Source organism: Pongo pygmaeus, chromosome 15 (assembly GCF_028885625.2).
Source record: "Pongo pygmaeus isolate AG05252 chromosome 15, NHGRI_mPonPyg2-v2.0_pri, whole genome shotgun sequence".
NCBI classification, from domain to species: Eukaryota; Metazoa; Chordata; class Mammalia; order Primates; family Hominidae; genus Pongo; species Pongo pygmaeus.
In genome coordinates, this window is record NC_072388.2 from 66,390,313 (window position 1) to 66,396,312 (window position 6,000).

The 6,000-nt window shown below is 53.4% G+C and overlaps 1 protein-coding gene across 4 annotated transcripts in view; it reads right to left on the reverse strand.

Moving 5' to 3' along the window:
- The window catches only part of TMEM229B (transmembrane protein 229B), a 45,185-nt gene extending 42,074 nt beyond the window's left edge, over nt 1-3,111 (reverse strand). For 2 of the 4 annotated variants that reach the window (XM_054448262.2, XM_054448263.2), the window contains exon 1: nt 2,681-2,956. The gene's annotated coding sequence lies outside the window, so the exon portion shown is untranslated. Of the gene's footprint in view, nt 1-1,258; nt 1,343-2,680; nt 2,957-3,033 lie in introns of those variants that run through there. The other 2 variants (XM_054448264.2, XM_054448266.2) reach the window with 2 other exon arrangements.
- Nucleotides 3,112-6,000: the final 2,889 nt, after the last annotated feature.

Consider the following 6,000-nt stretch of genomic DNA (forward strand, 5'->3'; position numbering starts at 1 on the left):
GGTGTTGCCACAAAGGGAGCTAAGACTTTGCCAGGTCAGAAATTATCCTTGCCTTAAAAGGAATGTTCCTGCAATTAAAAAATACACCCAAACCACCTTGTCTGTATATGGGAGGTAGGGAGATGGGGGAGGAGAAGAGTAAAAGGATACAAACTTGAAAACAGCCAGGCTCTGGGAGGGTTAGCTATCCCTTCCCTCCCCTCAAGGACAGCCAGATCTGATATAGTTGTCGATAAGACCAAGCTGCCTCACTCTACTGCCCTTACCCAGGTCTCTCCTTATGACATCAGAGTCCCCAACATCATCGGAGACCCTCCTCAGAAACTGGAGGGTGACAGTCACTAACATTCTAGCTGGAAACTGTACACCAGGAAAAAGCCCACCAGGAAGGACCTCCAAGCCATCCTGGGAGGTAAGCAGAAAAAAACACTTGCTGCCTAAGTGCTGCAGCGAGAGCTTTTCTGATAAAAACTACACTTTTAAAACCAACACTGAGCTTTGCCTATCACAAAAGCTGTAATTTGGTCCCTTCCTGTAAAATGACACCTTTCCCTTTAGAAACAATATGTAAATCTGATACAACTGAAATAAACACAGTATAAGGCTCACTAACTCATTTAATATCTTTCATTCAAGGACTCGAGGGTCTTAAATCACTTTATAAATGTAAAAGTTCATGCCTCATCACTTCAAAACAGGAAGTTAGGAGAGTATCAATTTCCCATCTTAAGGTCAGTACATTTGAGGAACATGCCACGGAAAAGCCCATGCTCTAACCACTGGAGGCTCAGAGGTCAGGCCTCCATATCATTACCCTCAGCTCCGAATAAATAGCTTGGGACAAACCAATAAAGCCCCTCCAATGGGGAATTGAGTGATAATCAATCCTGCCTGCCCGTTAAGAGTGGGAAGGTCCATAGGAGTGGGCCTAGCTGTGCTTCTCTGGTCCAGCACCTGCATCTGACTTTAGCCACAAATTGCAGGGCCGCAAACATATAGCTCAGGGGACTCAGTTTTCTCCTGCTACTCCTTATTGGTCCTGGAACCTCCATTGCTCCTGTACCTATAAGTGGCCAAAATAAACACTAAAGAAAGCCTGTTGTCCCCACCCAACGCTTGCCATGCTATGTCCGCAGTTGCCTATATCTGTCTCCAAACACAAAGCCCCTGATGGGGGCTAAGTGTCATCTCAGCACACCCCAGAGCAAGGTGTCTCTAGAGAAAAGTGTCCTGACAGGCCCACCCTGGCCCAACCTACTTGTATCCTTGTATCATTAGGTCATTCACACGGGCAGGCAGGAGAGTCCTCCACTAGTCTGGGGCCCTCCAGTGCCTTCTGTCTCACAGGGAAGCAGATGTATCTGTCTTCCAAACAGGGAAAAAAATCTGAGCTCCCAAAGGGCTGTCCTGCCACAGGATAGGAGCTGGTGGTCACATGTAAGCCAGCTCAGAACTGAAGGCACCTTGTTCCTGGAGACATAAGGCCAAGGACTGGGCACCTGGAAACTGGCCCATTTGTTTTCTAGAGAGAAAGACACTATACCACCCCCAAGGCAGGTTGCTTGGCCCTCCCTTGATCCTTCTTCCTGGTACAGCAGAGAGAAACCCAGGCCTCTCAATTACCCAAGACTGATAGCCACAGCAATAGCTCACTTATTACTAGGGTGCTGAGAACACACGAGAATTGGTGAGCAGAGCCCCCAAGGTTACACCAGCAGACAGCTCCCTGGGGTCCTGCTCTTTCCCTCCAGGGAGAGCCTTGAGCAGTGCCCGAACATTCTGCCCTCCTATCTCCAAGCTCTGTACCTGAGGCAGCCAAACACCCCCAGGGAAACCCTGGGGAAAGAAAGGAGACAGTCGCCGGGAAGGAAGGGAAGGGGGTCCGTTTCTGACTGAGCATAGAAAGAGGGAAAGGAAGACACCTGGGAAAGAGGCCAATGTCTCCCTGCCCTTGCCAGGAACTGGGCTGCAACACCCCCCATCCCAGCCAGGCATCTCTCACGGAGGACCAGAGATCAGGGAGGGCAGGTGAAGAGCTGGCAGCCAGGGGGCTGGGCTGGGCCCCGGGACACGGACCTGGGGAGTGGAGGGCGCCTAGGTGTGGGGTCCACCATCACCCAGTTTTTCCATGCACCCTGGGGAGAAGGCGGCAGGGTCATTTTAGCAGCGTTCCCTTCCCTTCAGGAAAGTCCTCAGCCTCTAATTCAGGAGGGTCCGTGGTTTCCACTCCCAAGCCCTGGTTCCCCAGCTTCCACCCAGACTGTCACCCCCCTCCACCCTCCTGAGGTGGCCTCCTGGGTGCTCTCCGCCCGGAAGAAGAGGAGGTGTCAACCTACCGCTGCCCCTCGCTTCCCCCTGACACCCCTTTGTTTCAGGCAGGGAAAGTTGCCAACGCGCACCCCCTTCCCCAACACGCCCCCCTGTGCGCCCATCCCCCGCAGGGAATCCAAGCCTGGGCGCACCATCTATCTAATCTGCGGCTAGATCTCGAACCGGGGCAGCAGCCTCGAAACCGAAAGCAAAGAGGAAGAGGGATCTGCTAGAGCCCCAAGTCCGGTCGCCCAGTCTTCCCCATCACCGTCCCCATCGCCCGCGCACCCCGCGCTCCGGGCTGCCGGCCCCTCGCGGCCACCTCTCTGGGCGGCGGAAAGGCCTCTCTGCGGGCATCGGGGGCACCTACCGGTGCGGGGCCGGGGCCGTGGGCAGGGGCTGGGCAGAGCCGGCCGCCTGCCAGGCGCAGGTGCGGCCAGGAGCGCCGTCTCCAGGGCTGGCTCCCGCTCCTCCTCCAGCGCCGGGACTCGGGGCGCTCTCCTGCACCGCCTGCTCCCCGCCCCCAAGCCCGGCGCTCTGGCTCCCCCCGCGCCGAGTTGCGGGCCGTGCCTCCCCCACGCCGCCTGGCACTCCCGCGCCGCGCCTAGTCCCGCATTGTGTGTCGGCGTCCACCGCGGCGGCGCAGGGTCCGGGGGGCTGCAGCCGCCGCTGCCCGGGAGGAAAGGAGCCCCCGGCGGCGGCGGCGGCGGCGGCGGCACTCACCCATAGTACGGATGCGTTGCAAACTGCACATGCTCGCGTCTGACAGGCGCTCGCTCTGCCGCCCGGCTTAACTCCTTGCTCGCCCGCTCGCCGGCCCGGCCCGCTGTCCCCTCCGACCCCGCTGCCTCCCGCAGCCCGGGGTCGGCCCCGCCACGGGCGCCTAGGAGCACGCCGCCTGCCCGGGCCACGGCGCAGGTGGCTGCGGTGCAGGTCTCTTCGGCCCTCCCTGTCCTAGCCAACCCGCCTGCATTTGAGTGTCTTTCAGGCCCGGAGCTTGTAGTTGTGGGGACCAGGCGTGCAACATCCACTGTGGATATCATTGCAGGCCCGGGCTACCTGAGGGCCACAGACCACGTGGTGTGGCAGACCCACTATGTGCCAGCACTGTGGACCCCGCGGTCAGTTCATGGAAACAGCCATGTAAGGTCATTTGTTTATCCCCATTTCCAAGATGGAGAAACTGAGGCCTATGGCAGTTAAGGAATTTGCCTAAGGCAAGGCTTGAACTTCTAAGGCTCACGATTTGCTTTGTACCATAAAGATTACAGAGAATATGTTATTTCAGAAGTCAATCTAGATTCTTTTATTGGGAGGTGGAAAATAATGAATATTATCTGGAAAGTCTGGAAATTCCACAATACCGAACGTAGGAAATCGGCAGCTGAGAGCCCTGACTTGAGACAGGCCCCTCGTACTGGTCCTGGGTCCTGCAGAAAGGCTGAGCAGGGAGTGGGAATGACGTCCAGCCCCCATTCCCACGCCAAGCCTAGGTCCTGGCACTGGGTGCCTCAGCCAAGAGGAAAGGGCATTTTGAAAATTTATAACACCCTCTGGGGGTGTCCTTTTGTCACTAACCCATCCAGAGAGGGTACCCTTTCTAATTCTCTCGCAAACCCTATGCATGCCTAGGCCTGATCTGAGGGGTCTAATGGCTGCTTTTCAACCTAGCGGGATGGGGGGGAAATGAGGAGAGGGACAACAAGAGAGGCTGAAGCCCTTACCCCTTTTTGTAACATACCCCAGTGACAAACAGCTCTCAGAAGTCCAAGGCAGCACAGAATCTTCTAAGAAAAGGAACCTATGGTTCATCCAGCTGCTCTTGCCCCATTCTGGGTGAGAAGCTGGGCTGCTTTCCTCCTGTCTGAACCTAATACCTAAACCTAATCTGATCCTGTGTCTTCCCCTAATTGCCTGATGGGGCCGTAGGTCTTCCATCAACCTCCTGTCCCTGGCCAGAATATTCAAATATCAACAAAGGTGCCTCTCAAAGCTGGGAGTAGGAAATGCGGACAAAGAATTTCTAAACCCATCCCCATGCATATCATGTTCTTGGGCTGGTCAAGCCATTTTTCTCAGAAGGAAAGCAGTGGGTTCTGATGGGGGCAGAGGGAGTCATGTTGGGTTCCTCAAACCAGTACAGGAAGTAGACAGCCATGTGCTACCAGTGGCAGGAACTCTAGACTTTCCCCTGAGTTTGTTTCCTTTTCTGTAAAATGGAGATTTGCCTCATCATAAGTATAGTATAATGACCCAAGGACATCGTGCACATAATATTCTCAGCACACAGTAGGCTTTGGATAACAGGAAAACTTGTTTTTTTGCTGGAGATAAGGCAGGGAGAAGGGAGAGAGTCAGGGTTACAGGCAGGCATGTGGGCTGTCCCTAGTACACTGTCAGAGACACAGGAGACAGTGTCTCAGGGACACGTTTGCAAGAAGCAGCTAGTCTAGCAGCAAGGTCTACCTGATGAAAAGGGCCATCCCCTGTGCCCCCTTGCCACGGAGGAATAGTACGCCTAATCTCCTTCTCTAGCTGTGGCCGGCAGCTGGCAGCTGGCTCTCCCCCAGGCTCTGGGAGGCAGCATTGCGCAGAGGAAAGCACAATGGGCTGGAAAGGCTTCGGAAGATCTGAATTCCTGGCACCTTATGCATGAGGCGCGGTAGGCGCGGGGCTCAGTGCTCACAATATTTTTAGGGACCCGCAAAAATGTGTGAATTTCATTTAAACTCAGAGACAAAAAGTAAACATTGAGGTCAAAGAAAAATGTTTTAATATATAATATTAATATTTTCATCCTTTAGCAGAGAGGCTCTATTGTAGAAGCTAAGATATCAGTTAGAGAATCAGAAAGAAGGGTTAGGAACTAAGGCGCAATGCATGGCATCATCCAGCCTCTACTTTCTCCAGCTCTCCGGTGAACTTAACTCCATGACCTGGGTTTTCCTCATTCCTTACATTAGGGATCATTTCTTCCCCAAAAAATTTAGATAGTAGTGCCTTACAATTGACATATTTTCTCTCTCTGGGTAGGACAGCTATTTTTATCCCCACTTTATAAATGAGGAAATTAAGGCTCAGAGAGGTTGTATGGTTTGGTCAAGGTTAGATTGCTAGTAAAGGCAAAATGCAGTTCAAACTCAGATCTTCTGGTACTCCTTCCAAGCTCCTTTCTATTTGCACCAAGAACATTTGACATAAGATCAGGCGTGCACAGGGTAGAGCAGTCTGCTGTAGAAATGGACTTTAAAATAGCATCTGTAACAGTAAGGGGCCCCCCTGGCTTTTCACCCAAAGAATGCTGAAACTTACATACAGAATTGTGGGAAGGGGTTGGGAGGGTGACCTTGAGTGCAGGAGGCACAGTAATCATGGTTCTAGTGATTCAAGTACAGGGTGAAGGTGAAGGGGCCTGGGACAAACCACCCCTGCTGCACTAACGCACACCAAAGGATACCAGCCCCTGCTTTGCCTTCGTGTCTTGTCGAAGCAAGAGGAGCGGTGTGGTGGCGTGGGCCAGGAACAGACAGGCTTTGCTCAAGCAGACTTGGGTTTGAGTTCAGACTCTCCATCCTAGTTGGGTGTCTTAAGGAAGTTCATTTAACTTTCCTCAGCCTATTTTTCTCATCTGCAAAATGGAAATGGCAATAATACCCAAGCCCAGGGCAGCTGTAAGAGTAAGTAGGAGAA